General features: G+C 46.4%; 1 long non-coding RNA gene across 2 annotated transcripts; it reads right to left on the bottom strand.

The window, feature by feature from the left end:
- Positions 1 to 884: 884 nt before the first annotated feature.
- On the bottom strand, positions 885 to 14074 carry LOC115837003. 2 transcript variants are annotated; one of them, XR_004032063.1, is made up of 5 exons: positions 12764 to 14074; positions 10276 to 10675; positions 9882 to 9939; positions 1650 to 1825; positions 885 to 1206 (listed from the first exon to the last, which is right to left on the bottom strand). It is a non-coding gene; the product is annotated as an uncharacterized LOC115837003 (long non-coding RNA). The 2 variants fall into 2 exon arrangements; XR_004032062.1 differs by having other exon boundaries at positions 885 to 1825.
- Positions 14075 to 21504: the final 7430 nt, after the last annotated feature.

Raw genomic sequence — 21504 nt, 5'->3', positions numbered from 1 at the left:
TGGAGTCATGCTCTGTTGCCCAAGCTGGAGTACAGTGGCACGATCTCAGCTCACTGCAACCTCTGCTTCCCGGATTCAAGCGATTCTTGTGTCTCAGCCTCCCAAGTAGCAGGGACTACAGGCATGAACTACCATGCCCAGCTAATTTTTGTATTTTTAGTAGAGATGGGGTTAAGCCATATTGGGCAGGCTGGTCTTGAACTCCTGGCCTCAAGTGACCTGTTCACCTTGGACTCCCAAGATGCTGGGATTAGAGGTGTAAGCCACTATGCCCAGCCTTTTTTTTTTTTTTAACTATTTGTAGAAACAGGGTCTCCCTATGTTACCCAAGCTGGATCTGCCTTGCTTTTATAAGGATACCTGTCATTGGACTTGAGGTCCACCCAGGTAGTCTAGGATGATTCAATCTTGAGATCCTAAAATTAATTTACACCTGCAAAGATCCTTTATCCATTAAGGTCACATTCACAGGTGCCGAAGCACATTAGACTGTAGACATATCTTTTCTTTTTTTGGTGGAGGTGTGACTGGGGAGACACTATTAAACCCACTACAGTGTAAAAGTAGGCCAGATGTGATGGCTCACACCTGTAATCCCAAGACTTTGGGAGGCCGAGGTGGGTGAATCACTTGAGGTCAGGAGATCGAGACCGGCCTGGCCAACATGGCGAAACCTTGTCTCTACTAAAAATACAAAAATTAGCTGGGCGTGGTGGTGCACCTGTAATCCCAGCTACTCGGAAGGCTGAGGCAGGAGAATCGCTTGAACCCAGGAGGCAGAGGTTGCAGCGAGCCGAGATTGTGCCACTGCATTCCAGCCTGGGCAACAGAGCAAGACTCTATCTAAATATATATATATATATATATATATATATATATATATATATATGCAGCCAAACTTAGCTTTATTTCAGAGCCATTGCTGGGCCTGGGAGTGGAGAGAGATCAGGAGAGCGCCATCAGCTTGGATCGGTTAGTGAGCTGCGGTGGTTTTTTTGCTTTTTTTTTTTTTCTCTTGACAGTGTCTCCTATTGTTTTGTATTTCTCTTTTGTTTTGAGGTTTCCTGCCATCTTTTCTGGAAGGTGCATGATGCTCAGCTCTGTGGTTATTTTTGCCCAACAGCTGTGTTTCCGGTGAGCGGCTGTGGGATTCTTCTGACTCAGCAAAACTGGAGCAGTAACCGTCAAGAAGCCATTCAAGCAAGGCTAGAAATAAAGAAGCTGTTTCTTCCCCGTCCCCTCCTCCTCCTCTCACTTCCCTCCCCATGGGTACCTTTTGAAAGTCTCACAAAGCACTTTGAAAAAACTACTTGGACCAGTATGCTGGAGGGTTGGTTGAAGGTGGCCCCTCCGCTGGGCTTTAAGCAAACAGATAAATTCTGGAAAGGACTCTGCCCTGCCAGCCTGGCTGTGGCCTTCGGAAGGCCCCTCCCAACATGCCCCCACCCGCCGATCACATGGACTGTGTCTTACAAGTTTCCCACAGGTCTGACTAGTGAAAGCAGAGGCTGTGGGGACTTTTGTGGTTTTTCTAGGGTGTGGCCCCACTTTGCCTTCACCAGGCCTGAGTATCTATGCCGTGCAGCTTGCCTGCTTCTCAAAGGTCATGATTTCCACCCTGGGGCTGGGAGGCAGCTACAGATTCCTACCCCCTGGCACAGGATCTTGCTCTGCCCTCCCGAGAGGTGGCTGGGAGCCTTGCGGAGGCAGGGAGCGAACAAAATGGAAAGGAATCTTCCTCCCGGACAGCCATCTTCTGTGCATGCCGGTGCCTGCAAAAGACAGGCGAGGCGAGACAGCTGCACCTCGGGCCTCGTCGCTGTTGCTGAGAAAGAAAGGAACAAATAAATTTAGCTCCATCCTACGCATCCTTTGCAGCTGCTGATTGACCAAACAGAAAGAGGCCTCTATTTCAACCCTGGCTTCTCAGCTTTTTGCCCGATGGGGTCTGCTACCACCCTTTACAAGGGACTTTTGAAGGAGAAAACGGGCCATGGCCTTATTTAGCGCCCGGCCGGCTGGAGGCTACACAGACAGGAGTTCAAGTTTAGGGTGTCTCTTTTTGCCCGTCCCAAAGCAAAATGGTGCCCTGGAAACGTTTCCAAATAGGCTTCGGCTCCTGGAATTTCCAGTGTATTTCTTTGGAAGCCAGAACATGGAGGGTGGAGAGATGTGTAACTGTGCCGAGGCCAGCCTATAGTTCCTGAAGCCATTAGTTTAATAGCACCATTTGTGGAAATAAAGAACTCGCTGACTGGGCTTGAAGTTAAAAGACTGGAACGAAGCACTGAGGAGGTTTCATGGGGCTCACTAGCGTGGAGAGGTCCCTGCGGGATGGGGGACTTTGAATCAGATAGACTTGGGTTCCAGTCCTAGCTCTATCACCTAAGGGCACGTTGTCTCTGGACAAAGAGAGCCTTTGCTGTCTGTGAAATGTAAGGGAAATGCTAGCCGTGACACTGAACCTCTCTGAGCCTCAGTTCCTTATCTGTAAAACAGCAATGATGACATGAGGTTGTCACAAGGATTCAATGACAAAGTGTACTGAACCTACACAGCCCAGCTCTTGCTGTGCCATGATGGTGTAGAGTGGCCCCTGTTTTACCTGCCCAGGCCCATTCTCCAAAGAAGCTGTACAGGTGAGGTGGCTCACCCCTGTAATCCCAGTACTTTGGGAGGCCAAGAAGGGAGGATCACTTGAGCCCAGGAGTTTGAGGCCAGCCTGGGCAACATAGAGAGACCCGATCTCTACAAAAAATAAAAAAAATTAGCTGGGTGTGATGGTGCACGCCTGTGGTCCCAGCTACACAGGAGGCTAAGGTGGGAGGATCCCTTGAGCCCAAGAGGTTCAGGCTGCAGCCTGGGTGGCAGAGCAAGACCCTGTCTCTAAAAAAAAAAAATACAAGGTGTTTCCTCCCCAGTCCTCTCCTTTCATTTCCTTCCCCATGAGTACTGTTTGGAAGTTTCACACAGCACTTTTTAAAAACCACTTTAAGTCCAGGTGCAGTGGCTCATGCCTGTAATCCCAGTACTTTGGGAGGCCGGGGTGCGTAGATTACTTGAGATCAGGAGTTCAAAACCAGCCTGGCCAACATGGTGAAGCCTCATCTCTACCAAAAATACAAAAACTAGCCGGGCATGGTGGCACATGCCTGTAGTCCCAGCTACTCAGGAGGCTGAAGCAGGAGAATCGCTTGAACCCGGGAGGTGGAGGTTGCAGTGAGCCGAGATTGTACTACTGCCCTCTAGTATGGGTGACAGAGTGAGACCCTGTCTCAAACAACAACAACAACAAAACAACAACAACAAAACAACAACAACAACATTTTAACCAGTATGCGGGAGGGCTGCTGAAGGTGGCCTCTGCTAGGCTTTACACAAGCAGATGGGTTCTGGAAAGGACTCCACCAAGCCAGCCTGGCTTTGCCTTTAGAAGGCTCCTCCCAAGATGCCCCCACTCGCCACTCACATGGACTGGGACTCTGTCTTACAAATTTCCCACAGGCCTGAGCAGTAGGTGGGAGGAATTTCTGTGGTTTTCTAGGTTGGCCACAGAATACTGCTCTTCCTCCTCCCACTCTTTTTTCCGTAAGATTTGGGGCTCAACTTGCTCTCAAACTCTGGAAGTGAGGAGGTGGCCCAGGCCTGATCATGGGGTCTCATATGCCCCTGGCCATAGTGATTCATTTTTGGAAACATCCATGGGACTCAAGCTGGGACAATCAGAGTGAATTTCAGGAATGGTGGATGAATCTCTTAGGAGGGAGGAAATCTTTCTGCTGGATTTCTAAAAGGTCAAGTTTTACACTCAGTGCTGCCATTGGCTCTCTTTGTATAATGGAAGGAAGAGTTGTTCAGAGAATGAAGCTAACAGAGATGAAACCAAAAATGGAGAGATCGTGTCCTGATGACCATTTGAGCCCCTTGATCCCGCCATGCCTGAAGTCATCACCCCTTCAACTTGCTAGTTATGTGAGTCAATATCGTTCCTTTTTGGTTTGAGCTAGTCTGAATTAGGTTTTTGTCTCTTGCAGCTAGAAGTCCTAAGTAATACCAGCTTCATAAACCTTTGGAATCTGAATTTACCCCTGGCCTCATCCAGAACTGTGAGGCAGGCCGATGACACTCAGTGCCACCTGCAGTAGTGGAGAGTCTGTGGTGAGACTCTACCTTCTGGCACGCTGATTTCCCTTAGACCCCTCTTGTGGACAGGAAGGAAAAACAATGAGAGAAGGGAAAGAAAAAAAGGGGGGAAAAGAAGGGAGCGGGTTTCCTAGTAAAGTAGATTGGGCTTGAATCTCTTCTTTGTCACTCATGAACTCTGAGACCTTAGGCAAGTGACTTACTCCCTGGAGCCCCCATTTTCTCACCTGTGGGACTTGAGTTGCAGTGAATGTATATGGGTACTAGATTCTAAAGTCAAGGTGAAGGAAAACATTTCCATGAAAATCCCTTAACTCCGCCCCCTTCCACAAGGAATGGCACAGCCACAAGTGTCAGCAAATCGTCATAATGCCAGAGGCGTGTGAACCAGAGCAACTCCATCTTTTTCCCGATGATTAAGGCATTCTAAGTCACAGGATGAGATAGGAGGTCAACACAAGATACAAGTCGTAAAGACCTTGCTGATAAAACAGGTTGCAGTAAGATGCCGGCTAAAACCCACCAAAACCAAGATGGTGACGAGAGTGACCTCTGGTCGACCTCACTGCTACACTCCCACCAGCGCCATGACAGTTTACAAATGCCATGGCAACGTCAGGAGGTTATCCTATATGGTCTAAAAAGGGGAGGCACGAATAATCCACTCCTTGTTTAGCATATCATCAAGAAATAACCATAAAAATGGGCAACCAGCAGCCCTTGAGGCTGTTCTGCCTATGGAGTAGCCATTCTTTTATTCCTTTACTTTCTTAATAAACTTGCTTTCACTTTATGGACTCGCCCTGAATTCTTTCTTGAGCAAGAGCCAAGAATCCTCTCTGGTGGTCTGGATTGGGACCCCTTTTCTGTAACAATAATACTATCATCATAATGCAGCCATTTACCCACCTCCCCATCCTCCCCATCCCCCACCTCCAATCCTGCTCCTTAGTTGAGCACCAATAAATACGCATTTTGAACTCTAGATGAGGGATTCTCAGCCAGGGCGATTTTGCCCCTCAGGGGATGTGTGGCAGCACCTGGAGACATTTTTGGTCGTCATAACTAGGGGTAGGAATAAACGATCCTGGCATCTAGTGGATGGAGGCCAGGGATGCCTCTAAACATCCTCCAACACACTAGACAGTCCCCACAACTAATAATGATCCAACCCAGAATGTCAGTAGTGCCAAGGCTGAGAAATCCTCAGCTTGAATCCCACTCAGCACAGAGAGCTGCTCATTCTAGGAAAGGCTGCCAGGATTGGAGACAATGAGAACAGATCCATATATTCCATTTCCATGCTTCCTGTGTGGCAAGTTCGCACTGGGACACGACAGGTCCACCCCCTTTCAATGAGGATTTTTCTCCTCTCCTTTTGGCCAACTGCAATTAGTTGAACTTGTGTAAGTTAAATGCATGCATTATGTAAGTTAAATGCATGCATGGTATAAAAGTTAAATGCATGCATGCATGCAATCCATGTGGCAACGCTGTTTCCACCTCACAGCATTACCCTGAGCATCAGAGGAGGTCTCAACAGAATGTGATTTGCACTGACTACTTTTATTAATTTCACGTGGTGCATGCCACATGCACAGTACATACTCAATCCAGCCTTGCTGAATTGGCTTCAATTGATAGAAAGTTTTCTGGGCCTTGTGTGAGAGGAGGTAACAACTCCAAGGAGATCTGGATGCACAGTTCTTTTTTTTTTTTTTTTTTTTTTTTTTGAGATGGAGTCTCAACTCTGCCACCCAGGCTGAAGTGCAGTGGCACGATCTCAACTCACTGAAACCTCTGCCTCCTGGGTTCAAGTGATTCTCCTGCCTCAGCTTCCCAAGTAGCTGGGACTACAGGCGTGCATCACCACACCCAGCTAATTATTTTATATTTTTGGTAGAGACAGAGTTTCACCATGTTGGCAAGGATGGTCTTGAACTCCTGACCTCAAGTGATCAACTCACCTCAGCCTCCCAAAGTGCTGGGATTACAGGCATGAGCCACCGTGCCCGGCTTCGATGCACAGTTCTTGTCTGAACTTCCAGGCATCCTCCTTCTGCCACCTGCTTCAATAGCTGCCACCTTTCTAATGCTTTCCACAGCCCTTGGCCCCAACTGCAGGGAGCACAGGATCAATTGTGCTGGGAGATCACCCTCTGGGGCTCAGCCCCAGCTCCTGCACTTGACTCTGATCCCATCACTTTACCTCTTTGGAGTCTCAGTTTCCCTGCCAGTAAAACAGTTCCTAATCCTGCACCTCTGTACAAGATTATGGGGCTCCTGCTGACTGTAAGCCCCATATCAAATTTAGAAACTGGCACCCCAGGGGTTCAGATGCAGCCTGCGGCCTGAATCCATTTGGCTGACATGTTTTCCTTAAATATTTGAATTACATTTTCCAGTTTTTTAAAAATTGAGGTGAAATCGACATAATATAAAATTAAGCATTTTATTTTTCCCCCAATAGAGACAGGCTCTTGCTATGTTTCCCAGGCTGGTCTTGAACTGGCCTCAGGTGATCCTCCTGACTCAGCCTCCCAAAGTTCTGGGATAACAGGCATAAGCCACTGCACCTGGCAAAAATTAAGCATTGTTTGTTTGTTTTTGTTTTGTTTTTCTTTTTTTTTTTTAATATTAAGTCTCACTGTGTTACCCAGGCTGGAGTGTAGTGATGCGATCTTGACTCACTGCAACCTCCGCCTCCTGGGTTCAAGAGATTTTCCTGCCTCAGCCTCCTGACTAGCTGGGACTACAGGCACATACCACCATGCCTGGCTAATTTTTGTATTTTTAGTAGAGATGGGTTTCACCATGTTGGCCAGGCTGGTCTCAAACTCCTGACCTCAAGTGATCCTCCTGCCTCGGCCTCCCAAAGTTCTGAGATAACAGGCATGAGCCACTGCGCTGGCAAAAATTAAGCATTTTAAAGTGAACAATTCAGTGGCATTTAGAATATCCACAATCTTGTGTAACCATCGCCTCTATCTAGTTCCAAAACACTTTCATTACTCCAAAAGGAAACCCATTACCCAGCACTCATTCACTCCCATACCCTTCTCCCTCCAACTCCTGGCAACCCTTTCCTCAGCTGTCCGTCTATGGATTTGCCTATTCTGGACATTTCATATAAATGGAATCATACAATGTATGACTTTTAGTGTCTGGCTTCATTCACTTGGCATAACGTTTTCAAGATTCAGTTACATTGTAGCATACATGATGACAGACATTTGGGTTGTTTCCACCTCCTGGTGATCACGAACAGCGCTGCTAGGAACATGCATGTAGATGTACTTGTCTTCATGTAGAGTACCTGCTTTCAACTCTTTTGGGCATATACCCAGGAGTGGAATTGCTGGGTTATATGATAACGCTATGTTTAACTTCTTGAGGAACCTCCAAACTTTTCCACAGTGAGTGGGTCACCTTACTTTCCCACCAGCAACGTACAAGGGTTCCAACTGTTCCACTTCCTCGTCAAAATTTCATATTTTCCATTCTATTTTATTATATCCATCCTAGTGGGTGTGATGTGGTACCTCATTGTCGTTCAGTTAGATTTTACTATGTCAAATAAAAAGATTTCCAATAAAAATCCAGTTTCACAGTTTCTCTTGGAAAAGGAAGTATCTGTCAACGTCGGGACCACATTCGGGTGGAGGCATCCTCTGAAGCTACAGGGCAGCAGCCCTCCCGCTGAGCTGGGACATCCCCTTCCTGTCCTCCCCAAGCCCCACCCCTCTAATGTCTCCCCCATGGCTGAGTTGGCTACCACATCTCATCACACGCCGCTATTGTTTTTCTTAAAGAAGAAGCCAGCCCCCGTGTCTCTATCAAAGGGGAGGAAAAGAAATACAGACTTGGGGGGGCCCTGGGTTTCTTAAATATAGAAAGGCCCATCATTATTTGTGGAAGTGTTCAGTATGCGCCTGGGTCATTCGCTCATTTCCGCCACCTGGTCCCTGTGGGCGTCTGAGTGGGTGACACACACACAGCCAGCCCTGTCCCCACTCCTTCCTCAGCGGGGCCATGCGGACCGTACCCTTCTCCTTCTCCCCAGGCGATGCACTTGATCCAGCCTGGGCTCTCTTGGGGGCTTATTAACCATCCCGCTCCTTCTGCTCGGCCCTGTCTGCTTAATTCTTGACCCGCACAGCTCCAATTCCCCTCCAGGTCTGGATTTAGGGCGGTTTTCTCCGCACTCTTCCTTGAAGCTCAGCGTGGATCAAGGGGCCTTGCTGCGCATGCTCACAGGACCTGGACTCCGCCCAGCCCTGGGCGCCACTGTCACTCATTAATCCCTTTCCTGATTCCTCCCCTCTTTGCAAAATTTGGACCCCGGGTGGGCGCCTTCGTAGAATCACACTTCTCAGTTTATGCCACACATTCACTATTTGTCTGTTCAAGGCCCCCCTTGTGCCTTCTTGTATTATTTTTCGCCTGCGTCTGCTGTTAGCATTTCTCACTGCCTCCCACAAGCAGTGACTCCAGTATCTTCAAAATAAATCCTTCCAACCCACTTTCCAATGCTTATGAAACATATATAGTCTTGCTCTGTGAGTGTATATTTTAAATTTATGTCCATGGTATTGTGTCATCAATCTCAGTCTAGTTCCTACTTTTTTCATTTCACACTGTATTTTTAAGCTCTATCCATGATGATGTATGCAAATTCAGGGTATTGTGTATTATTTCATCATCTGCATGTATCAAATCTGGCTGACTCATTTCCTCCAGTCATAGACATGTAGGTCACCTTGGGCTCCTTGCTGGGACAAACTTGGTCACCACCAACATTCTCACACATGTCCTCTTATGATCCTATTCAGGAGTTTCCCCAGGATACACACCCGGGAGAGGGGTTGCCGTGTCACAGATTGTTATGGGTTGGATTGTGTCCCCTGCCAAAGATATGTTGACGTCCAAATTCTCAGCACCTCAGAATGTGACTTTGTTGGGAAACAGGGTCGTTGCAGATATAATTAGTTAAGAGGAGGTCATACTGGAGTAGAGTAGGCCCTTGATCCAATATGACTGGTGTCTTTCTAAGAAGAGGGAAAACAATGGGTGGACAGAGGCACACAGGGAGAAAGGCCATGTGGTGATGGAAGCAGAGAGTGAAGAGATGCAGCTACAAGCCAAGGAACACCAAGAATTTATGGCCACCATTGGAAGCTAGGAAGAGGCAAGGAAGGATTCTACCCAGGGACTTAGAGACAGCATGGCCCTTCTGGCCTGTATCTTAGGTCTGCATCTCTAAATTTCTCTGAACATCTGCAACTTAGGACTTTCTCTCAGTGATAAACACTGGTAATGTGATTCATGTTCATATACAAACTATATTCACCCATTCATCTATCCATTCATCCATCCTTCTGTTCATCCATCCAGCCATCCTTCCATTTTCATCCATCCATCTATCCATCTATCATGTATCCTTTTATCCATCCATCTATCCATTCATCTATCTATCCACCCATCCATCTGTTCATCTATCCACCCATGAACATCTATCCACCCATTCATCTGTTCATCCATCCATCTATCCATCCATCTATTCATCCAATCAGCCATCCCTCTATCATATCCACTTGTCTATCATCCACCCACTTACCCATCCATCATCCATCCATCTATCCCTCTATCTATCCATCCATCTATTAATCTGTAAATCCATCCATTCATCTGTTCATCTATCCATCCATCCACTAATTCTACAGGTTCTTACGGAGTACCTGCTCGGTGCTGGAGTAGAACAAGATAAGCAGGTCTTTGTCTTCATGGAACTCATCACTGGTAGGGAAGACAGATATTAAACTTAGGAGTTATGAGTAGGAATTAGTTCTAGCCCATCACTGTGGCTCACTTTGAGGCCGGCCTCCATCAGTTTGCTAAAAAAGGGGCATACCAATGTCCACTCCATAGAAGAGATGAACAATTATACAACAGAATAATGTATAGAATGCCTAGAATGCCTCAAGCCTCCCCCAGAGGAAAAACAAAACAAAAACAAAACAAAAGCAAAAGTAATTGCATAAATCCATCCATTTTTGCCATTATTAAAAAAAATTCCACACGTTAGTAACTCAGGCAGCAAAAACAAAGGAAATGGCTCCACTTTGCATTTACCTGGTTCACATCTTTCTGGGAGACTAAAAGATGTAGAGGCTTCTCTTATGTATCCTAGAACATGGCTATGAAGTAGTAAAGGTGGATCATGACAGATGAGACAGCAAAGAAGCCGAGAGGTCACGCCACCTCCCAAGGTCATGCAGCGAGATGGAGAAAGAGGCGAGGGTGGAAAACAGGCTTCATGTCTCTTGGTCCACTGCAAAACACATGATAGCCAGACCAGGGAGGAATCGCTTTTCTCCATAATTGGAAATACCACCGAGAGCTAATTTCTCCCCAATAGATCCACAGGGCAGAGAAGAGCACTTGACCTAGAGTCTTGTTAGGAGGGTGGTCTGTCATGCAGACTGCGAAACAATCAACTAGCCATCATATTTCCATTTCTCTTGGGACGTTTCTGTCTGGAGAGAGAGAGAGAGAGCCCCAATCAAAGCTGGGAGAGCCAGCGTGCAACACATCCACTCAGGGCTGTTAATCATTGGGTTTTACAGATGCCCAGATTCACAGGCTATAGCTTAGTGCCTCTCCATCGATTTAACTATCATTTCAGGTCCATAGCTCACAGCTAGAAACCAACCTACATAAAACCCCACATTAGGACGCTTCCCTTCTTGTTTAGGACACTGCTTTCCATTAGGAAAACCAAACTACTTAGCGGAGAGCTTGATGGATGAGGCTGACATTATAATCTCACTGAACAATTACAGGGCTGTCCTATTAGCAGGAGACACCCCAGTACACACATAAGATTTGGTAGACGAGATCTATTGAATGTTGAGGGGAGCTGGGAAGACAGAGTGCAGGTGGGCAAGCTGTGAATTAGCCAACTCTATCCTCAGAAGTCCCTAGAGGATTGTGTGTCAGACACCTCTTCCTGATCTAATTTCAGAGTCCAAACAATGAAAATTAGTGACTGAAAAAGTATTTATTGAGTGCCTACTACATCCATCTAGATCCTGGGTTAGCCAGTGGAAAAATTTACAAGGGGTGTAAATGATAACCCCTGCCCTCGTGGAACTTTCTATCTATTTAAGAAGGTAAATAAATAGATATGGATGATAGATTATACATAGAGGATAGAGAATAGATAGATAGGTAGGCATGCAGGTAGGAAAGTAGGTAGATTACATGATTAGAGAGAGAGAGAGAGAGAGATAACTAATTGTCATAGCAGGTTGTGCTCACTTCCAGCTAAATGATACCAAAATTAAACACGATAGGGCAGATTTAGCAGGTAAGTGGCCCTTTCCCTTCCCTCACCAATGCTGGATATCCCTAATTATTTATGGCATCCATTATGGGTCGAATTGTGTCTTCCCCACTACCCCCACCCCCTGTCCCATCAAAAGATAAGTTAAAATCCTAACCCCTGGTACCTATGAATGTGGTTTTTCCAATGTAATCAAGTGAAGATGAGGTCATGAGGATGGACCTTAATCCAATGGCTGGTGTCCTTATAAGGAGAGGGAGACGTTTTAAATTTTATTATTATTATTATATTATTGAGACAGAGTTTTGTGGCCCAGGCTGGAGTGCGGTGGAACAATCTTGGCTCACTGCAACCTCTGCCCCATGGGTTCAAGCGATTCTCCTGCCTCAGCCTCCCAAGTAGCTGGGATTACAGGCACTTGCCACCCCACCCGGCTAATTTTTTGTATTTTTAGTACAGATGGGGTTTCACCATGTTGGCCAGGCTGGTCTCGAACTCCTGACCTCAAGTGATCTGCCTGCCTCGCCCTCTCAAAGTACTGAGATTATAGACATGAGCCACTGTGCCCAGCTGGAGAGGGAGATTTGAATACAGACACACACACAGAGGATAAGGCCATGTGAGGACACAGACACAGAGGGAAGACAGCTGTGTAAAGATGGAACCAGAGGTTGGAGTGATGCAGATACAAACCAAGGAACTTGAGATAAAACCTATTTTCTAGCCTTGGTCTAGGAGTTCAGAAGGTGGTCAAGTGAGGCTTCCTGGTAAGATGGGCTGAGCTAGATGGTGAAAGATAGATTGGATTCTGATGGGGGAGCATGGGTACCAAGTAAGGCAGTATTTTGAGACAGGTCAATTGTTATCCATTTCCGTCTTCCATCTAGGGACCTCTTAGCTGATCTAGCAGCACCAGTTCATGGACATTGGTGAGGTCACCTAAGGGCAGGTGTGTAGACATCTGCTTTGTAGACACACAACAGAGCACACACATGGAGCGCGCGCACACACACACGCATACACACAGAGTATATCTATTCTAGGCATGCTCATTAGCAACTAACTTTAATCATCCTTAGCGCTTGCATCTCAAATACCAAATACTTTGGTGTGTGCTGTCTATGAACACACACCAAAAATAGTTCTGGGTAGATGAATGCCTGAGCCAAGAGGCTGGCTGATTGCAATTTGAGTCGAGTGAAGTCACTGCCTCCCGGATCCCTTCAGTGCCGCCAAGGCTGGAATTTTAACACAGGATATCAATAACTAACTAACCTGAACCGCCCCCAACCGGCCACATGCAGCTGACCGCTCCGGGTGGGAGAACGGATGCTCTGTCTCCAGTCCTTGGACAGGATGTGTCTGCCTGAGAGTCAGACCCTGTGGCTGAAATCTGCTGCTTAGCTCAGAGACATGGTCAGACCACCAGGGATGCGGCAGTTCTTGCAGTTAGGTATTCTGTGGTTGCAAATGAAAGAGTGGCGTGAGTGTGGGTGAAAAGGAGAAGTTGACAGGCCCCTCTGCCATCTGCCTGTCTTTCCTTCCTCATTCCCAGGTACCTGATGCTGGCTGCTGACTCAATATATTCAGCATGACAAGGAGAAAAGGAAAAAAAAAAAAAGAATTACAGGAGTGTTCCACCCTCTCCCCACCCACCATCCACAAGGAGAAGGACCCAGTGTCATTTTGTAGTGGGATAAATGCACCCCCGCAAATATATCCATGTACACCCACCCTTCCCCAGAATCTGTGAATAAGAACTTATCTGGAAAAACGGTCTTTGCAGATGTAATTAAGTTAGGGTTCTCAAAATGAGATCATCCCAGATTATCTGGGTGGGCCTTAACTCCGACGACCAGGGTCTTTGGAAGAGACACAGACAAGAGAGGCCAGGGGAAGGCCAGGTGGAGACAGAGGCAGGGACTGGAGTGACGCAGCCACAACCCGAGGAATGCTAAAAGCCATCAGAGGCTGGAGGAGGCGAGGAACTGAATCTCCGGGAGAGCCTTTGGAGGGGGCGTGGCCCTGCCGCTACCTTGATTTTGGACTTCTGGCCTCCAGAACTGTGGGGAAATCGATTTCTGTGGTTTTAAGCCCCCAAGTTTGTGATAATTTCTTATGGCACCCCTGGGAAATGAATACACTTTCCTTGCTGCATGGATGGAAAAGTGGGCTAAGTGAAAAAAAAAATATTGGAGAAGCCAACAGAATTTGAAGAGTACTAATAACAGTAACAACAATGGATTACATTTATTGAGTGCTTACCATGTGCCAAGTACCTGCCCAAGTTAGACAGTGACAGGACTAAATTTAAACTCAGCAAGATGTGCCCCGAAGCCCATGTGCTTAACCAGCCTCCCTGCACTCCCAGGAAACAGTGGAAGTTATATTTGGAAGGGGAAGAGAGAAGTGAGATCTGAAGGAGAGTTTGAAGGAATTTAATAGAGATTTTGGAGCCAACTGCCATGGAGGTGAGATCTAAACATTCAAAAGTTTTGCTTTTCTTTATATAAATTGGAATTTTTTTTTTGGTGTTCCCAGAGAAATGTAAAGATTTCAATTGCTCTCCAGTTTATATATATACATATATATGTGTGTGTATATATATATATATATATATATATATATATATATATATATTTTTTTTTTTTTTTTTTTTTTTTTTTTTTTTTGAGACGGAGTCTTGCTCTGTCTCCCAGGCTGGAGTGCTGGAGTGCAGTGGCACCATCTTGGCTCACTGCAAACTCCGCCTCCCAGGTTCAAGCAATTCTCCTGCCTCAGCCGCCCTAGTAGCTGGGATTACAAGCGCACACCACAACACCTGGCTAATTTTTGTATTTTTAGTAGAGACGAGGTTTCACCTTGTTGGCCAGGCTGGTGCTTGAACTCCTGACCTCAAGTGATCTGCCCACCTTGGCCTCCCAAAGTGCTGGGATTGCAGACAGGAGCCACCCCACCTGGCCCAGAAAACAATTATTTTATTTTATTTTTGACATAACGCAGTGCTGAGACTGGAGCACGGGGTACCTGAGTTTTATGCGGGTTCCCTTTTCACTCATTTGACCTTCATCTATTGAGCTCTGGCTTATCTGCCAAAATCTGTGCTCAGGGCTGGACAGAATGGTGGATAAATGAGAACCAGACCCTGCCTTAGGGTCGGGGATGGTCTCAGCTCATGAGGGCTGGAGACGCATACAAAGGGCCTGGAGTTTGGGCATCATTCCAGGGGCAATGGAAATTGTTATGCAGGAGGAGAAAGTTGGAGAGGTGGAGTACAGGCTCCATATCCGCCCCCTGCCCCCCACCCCCACACTGCTTTCCAAATCCCCTCTGGTCTTTGGCAGCCTGTTAGCTACGTGGGTAAACCTATCCCGGCTAGACTGCTGAGTAATAACGAGTCACCCCGTTCTGCTAACACAGTCAGATCAATTTTTTGTCTCTAGGCTATCTTGTGTATGTATGGGGGAGTTTGGGAATGGGGCATGGAGTGAGCTTGGTTGACTTTCCTGACATCTTATCACCTCGATGGCCCCTGCGATATCCAATTGTTGGGTTAATCCTGGCTTTTGGAGAATATTCTCCTTGACTATATGGACAAAACTAGATTCAATTCAGTTTTGAGACTACAGGGGAGCCTCAATGGCATGGTCGTGTGACTCGATAAACTCCTGGGGTGGCCGGTGCAGTGGCTCATGCCTGTAATCCTAGCACTTTGAGAGGTCTGGGGGGCTGATCACTTGAGGCCAGGAGTTGGAGAGCAGCCTGGGCAATGGCGAAACCCTGTCTCTACCAAAAATACAAAAATTAGTTGGGCATGGTGGTGCGTGCCTGTAGTCTCAGCTACTCGGGAGGCTGAGGTGAGAGGACTGCTTGAACCTGGGAGGCGGAGACTGCAGTGAGCAGACAGAGATCGAGTCACTGCCCTCCAGTGGTGTGATTTCTGTCTCAAAAAAAAAAGCTTCTAGGGAGAACAGACAATGGTCAATGGTCAGAAATTATCCTTGGAAATCCTTAGAAAGACACTAAGTTGGGAGCTGGTCAATTTCTCCCCATCAGTCCAGGGCAGCCTGGTTTTCTCCAGCATCGGAAGAGGTTGCCAATTGTCCAGCTGAGGACCAGCTGAAGTCGGTCGCTTTTAGAGGTCTTAGGATATGAAAACAACAGATATTTAAATACTAGACTCATGCTTGAGGCTGAGAGGCCCTTGGGAGCAGAGATTACTGGGTGGATCCCAGATCTACACAAGGAGAAGAAGGCGAGGCTTTGCCTGTCACTTGCATTTGTTAATTCTATCTTTTCTCTTATTATTATATTATCATTATTATCATCTGCCGAGTCCCTATCATTGAATTTGCATAACAGAATTGCATAACTTATAGGACCACACTACCATGCAAATTTTTCCTGAAAGTACTTGTCTTTAAATATGACAGTGACCTCCTCCTGACTACGGAAGCTGGGTTTAGGAAACTCAGAGCAATTTCAGTCTCTGATCCTTTCTCAGAGTAAACTTCGGCCAGCTTCACTGTCCACGTGGCTCTACTGAGGGATTGCAATCTCCCGGCCAAGTTGGGTCTTGTCCACAGCGATCTTGGAGCCAGTTTTCTGAATAAATCACAAAACTGTTCCACAGTTGCTGTGTTTACTCAAAAACTCATCTTCTATTGCTATGCAAACGTAATAGTTGTGGATATACTTTATATTTGGCAGTACTTTTTATTGTGTGGTGTTTCACAAAGTGTGCTCTGGGGAACACTAGGGAGGTAGGATGTTCTGTGGAAAAATAGTGTCCTGGGCTGAAGAAGTTTGGAAACCACCTGTTCTTGGATGGACATTCACACATCAACTGACCCTAAAGTAGAGACATCTGGGTAACTTGGTTTAATGCAGCATTGGCCAAATTTGTTTGCCCATGAAATCCTCCTCCTTGGTGTACTTTGGAAGCCACAAACACGGGGAGAAGGAAGCAAAAGGTGGCCAGGTCCTCTCCAGTTTCCTCAGGCTGTGCGTCAAACCTGAGTTAGGAGATGGGGACTAGGTGGCTGTTTTAAAGTAAACTGGCAGTCGGACACGGTGGCTCATGCCTGTAATCCCAGCACTTGGGGAGGCTAAGGTGGGTAGATCACTTGAGGCCAGGAGTTCAAGACCAGCCTGGCCAACATGGCAAAACCCCAGCTTTACTAAAAACACAAAAATTAACCAGGCATGGTGGCACTTGCCTGTAGTCCCAGCTACTCAGGTGGCTGAGGCGGGAGAACCACTTGAACCCAGGAGGCAGAGGTTGCAGTGAGCTGAGATCACACCACAGCACTCCAGCCTGGGCGACAGAGCCAGACTCTGTCTCTAAATAAATAAATAAATAAAGTGAACTGGCTTGGCCTTTTCAATATTGGGAAGTGGCCAGAAAGTTACAGGATCTGTTCATGATGCAACAAAGGACTGGAAAAAGGAGATTGGCAAGAATGTGGTTGACAATTTTCTTGAGAGAAGAACCCTTTTATGTGTGTGTCCAGGGTGTTGAAATATACAATAAGCCAGTTACAAAGACTACCAGGCATCTCTTCTATGTGAAGCCCCATCTAGGGGGTTGAAGAGTATCCCCTAAAATTAGTATCCACTCAGAATCTCAGAATGTCATCTTATTAGGAAATAGAGTTTTTGCAGATATAATTAGGCCAGGTTCAAGATGAGATCATCCCGAATGAGGACAGGCCTTAAATCCAGTGGCAAGTGTCCTACGAGGGACAGAAAAGGACACACAAAAATGCATGAGGCAGGCCACGTGAAGACAGAGCAGAGATTGGAGGGGTGCAGCCACCAACCAAAGAATTCTAGGAGCCAGCTGGGTGCGGTGGCTCATGCCTGTAATCCCAGCACTTTGGGAGGCCGAGGCGGGCAGGTCACTTGAGGTTGGGATTTCAAGACCAGCCTGGCCAACATGGTGAAATCCTGTCCCACTAAAAATACAAAAATTAGCTTGGTGTAGTGGCACACGCCTGTAGTCCCAGCTACTCGAGAGGCTGAGGCAGGAGAATCAATTGAATCTGGGAGGCAGAAGTCGCAGTGAGCTAAGATTGTGCCACTGCACTCCAGCCTTGGCGACAGAGTGAGACTCTGTCTCAAAAAATAAATAAATAAAATAAATAATAATATAATTCTAGGAGCCACTAGAAGCTGGAAAGGAGGGATCGTCCCCTAGAGCCTTCAGAGGGAGCCTGGCCCTGCCTGCACCTTGATTTCAGACTTCTAGGCTCCAGAACCATGAGCAAATAAATTTCTGTTGTTTTAATCCCCAAAGTTTGTGTGATTAGTTACAACAGCACTGGAAGACTAATACAACCCCCATGCTAGTGTTGCCAGTGGGTGAGACAGGATTCCCCATGCAGACTAAAACTGTGAATTATGCAGACCGCATCCCTCTCGGTGAAGGTATAATGGATACATGTGAACCTGAGACGTGCTAATTTTTGCACCAGGGCGGATAATTAGTAAGAGGCTGTGCGGCAGTCTCGAGGGCTCAGATGCAGCGTGGAACTAGTGAGAGAGATTGCAGAGCACAGGTGAGGTTTTAGGGACACTGGGTTTGTCTTTGGGTGATGGAATACAGGAAGGGCAGGTGAAGCCATTAACTGCTAGAGGGATATCAACTAGAAAAGATGTGAAGGCTGAGAGCGGTCTCTCAGGGAGCCTAGTCTTGGCAGACCCGAGAAAGAGCGACTTGATAAAGAGACAGTGCTGGAAGGAATCCAAGAAGGACAGAGCCACTGGGCCAGGATTGCCGTGCACTGCCACTGCCCAGGCTGGATCTCAGGGGCTCAGGAAACCATTTGGTAACGAATCACCCCTGCCCCAGGGCCACCTTCCATTGGAGGTGATTCTTAGTTACTTCTCATACTGTCGTTTAACTTTCCTGGAGTTCAAGTCCTGCACTGTGTGAACTTTTATGAACTTTTTTTTTTTTTCAAGACGGGGTCTCGCTCTGTCACCCAGGCTGGAGTGCAGTGGCAAGATCTCAACTCACTGCAACCTCTGCCTCCTGGGTTCAAGCAATTCTCCTGCCTCGGCTTCCTGAGTAGCTAAGACTACACACCACCACACCTGGCTAATTTTTGCATTTTTAGTAGAGACAGGGTCTCACTGTGTTGGCCAGACTGGTCTCGAACTCCTGGCCTCAGGTGATCGACCCACCTCAGCCTCCCAAAGTGCTGGGATTACAGACATGAGCCACCGTGCCCGGCCTGAACTTTTATGAACTTTTGACTACTGGCTCCACCTCTCTTTGCCTCTGTTCTCCAATCTATGAAATGGGGATAATAATATTTGCCTCTTAGAACCTTGAGAAGATGACATAACACCTGGAAGCTGCTTCACCCAGTTTCTGGCACACAACAAATATTTACTTTGTTAGCTGCTAATATATTGACTGCTAGTGGGTGTCTGACCTGTGTTTTTACCTACCAGCTTTTGTGTGTCGAAGGGCTTACTGTGTGCCTGGCATGGTTCTAACACTTTACACATGGTTTTATTTATTTATTTAAAATATTATTTTTTAGAGATGGGGTCTTGCCCTATTAAGCCCAGGCTGGAGTGAAGTGGCACGATCATAGCTTCCTGCAGCCTCAAATTCCTGGGTTCAAGTGATCCTCTCACTTTAGCCACCTGAGTAGCTGGGACTACAGGTGTGTGCCACCACGCCCAGTTAATTTTTTAAACTTTTTGTAGAGATGGGGTCTTGCTATGTTGCCCAGGCTGGTCTTGAATTCCTGGCTTCAAGCCATCCTCCTGCCTTGACCTCCCAAAGTGCTGGGATCACAGGTGGCAGCCACTCTGCCAGGTCACTCATTATATTAATTCCCATAACCACTATAGGAGGAAGGAATATTAAGTCTTATTATTTTACAAATAAAGAAACTGAAGTTCAGGGAGGACAGGACACTTGCCCAGAGTCACACAGATGGCAAAGTCAGGATTTGAACTCAAGTCCGACCACTCCCTGAGCCCAGCCTTTTTACGATTGCATCTGATAGTTCACAGGATGATTTTTATGACCTACAAAGGTGAAATTTTTCCTTCTAATAGCTATGTATGTATTTTATTGTGTATTATAAAAATATTGGCCTTCCATTTACTGCAGTGATGTAGAATTTCCTTTTAAAGTAAACTCATTTGGGCCGGGCACGGTGGCTCATGCCTGTAATCCCTGTACTTTGGGAAGCCGAGGCAGGTGGATCACTTGAGTTTACGAGTTTGAGACCAGCCTGGCCAACATGGAGGGATCCCATCTCTACTAAAAATACAAAAATTATTCATGCATGGTGGCACACACTTGTAATCCCAGCTGCTTGGGACGCTGAGGTAGGAGGATTGCTTGAATCCAGGAGGTGGAAGTTGTAGTGAGCCAAAATCATGCCACTGCACTCCAGCCTGGAAGACAGAGCAAGACTCCATCTCAAAAACTAAAGTAAACTAAACTTACTTAACAGCACTAATCACAATAGCCAAAAGATGGAAATGCTCAATGTCCATCAGTGAATGGGTGGGTGGGTAAACAAGTTGTGTCTATCCACACAATGGAATATTATTCAGTCATGAAAAGGAATGAAGCACTGATTCATGCTACAACATAGACGGACCTTAAAGATATTATGCTAAGTAAAATAAGCCAGAACCACAAAGATATCGTAGGATTCCACTTATATGAAACATCAGGAATAGATAAATCCATAGAAACAGAAAGCAGGTTCATGGTTACCAGGGGTTGTCAGGGAGGAGGGAATGGGGCGTGACTACTTAAAGGTTATGGAGTTTCATTTTGATGTAATGAAAATGTCTTGCAGTTAGATAAAGGTGATGGTCACACAACACTATAAAGTACTAAACGCCACTGAATTCACTTTATTTTTACTTTTCAGATGAGCATCATGATCTAAGAATTCACTTTTAAATGGTTAATTTTATGGTATGTCAACTTCACCTCAATAATTAAAAAAAAAAGTTTGAAAAAGGAAGTGAATTTGTTTAAAGAAAAATATGAAGTAAATAATAGCACAGAGGCAGGTATGGCAAAAACCACTAAGGTGATACTTAGAAAATACGGCACCGTATTATCCACTAAGTGCGCAAGCAACTCTTTAAGGGCCAAGTCAGCGTCTTGTTCTCCTTTGTTGCTTTTTTTCCCCTCTGCAGCCAGCTCAGTGCTTAAGAAAAACTTGTTGAGTTCAGCTCAGCCCGGCTCAGCCTGGCTTAGTTAATTGAGTTAAGGCGAGCTGAGTCGTACTGAATGCACCAGCTGGCTGGCCTGGAGGAGATCCAAGTTGAAGATGTTAAGAATCACACTAATTCAATAAGGGGCTGCGAGGTAGTCTAAGTAATGAGACTGTGTGCCTTTCCTTACCCGACTTACCTGTGTTCAGTTGGCACCTTAGGAGCCATGTCCACTTGGTAATATGATAGTTTTCTCCCCGTAATCCCCTGTGTGTGTCTGCTGAAAACGCCAGGCAAGAGGGGGAAGTCAAAGAAAAATGCAGGCTCAGCTGGAAGCCCCAGGGAAGTGGAAGGAAGGGCCTGAAGGAAGCAGAGGACTTTCTGTCTGTCCGCGCATAGGTGCTGGCAACAACCTACATCTTTCTCCTCCAAAGCTTTCCTGGTGCATCGAAAAGTAGCAACGTACTGTAGCATCTAGCTCATTCTCTTGACTCTGATTGCCTGGGTTTGAACCTGGCTGATGGACCTCAAATTCATTCACCTTTCTGCACCTTCGTTTTTTTGCACCTGTAAAATGAAAGTAATACTGCTGCCTATGGTATTGGGTTGTTGGGAAGATTCAATGAAACGACACATGTCAAGCATTTAGCACACAGTTCCAGGAATGCTGGAAGTGCTCAGAAAGGTTAGCTGTGCGGATTAGCACTGATCAGTGCAGCAGAAAGCTGTGTTTGAAATGCATGGCAGGGCCTGGTACACAGACACCAGCTTTCCAGACACTCAGAGGACAGAACAGTGGTTTGTAAACATCC

The sequence above is a fragment of the Nomascus leucogenys genome, chromosome 10 (assembly GCF_006542625.1).
Source record: "Nomascus leucogenys isolate Asia chromosome 10, Asia_NLE_v1, whole genome shotgun sequence".
Classification (NCBI taxonomy): Eukaryota; Metazoa; Chordata; class Mammalia; order Primates; family Hylobatidae; genus Nomascus; species Nomascus leucogenys.
The sequence above is the reverse complement of the archived record's forward strand: the minus strand, read 5'-3'. Positions and strand labels throughout refer to the sequence as shown.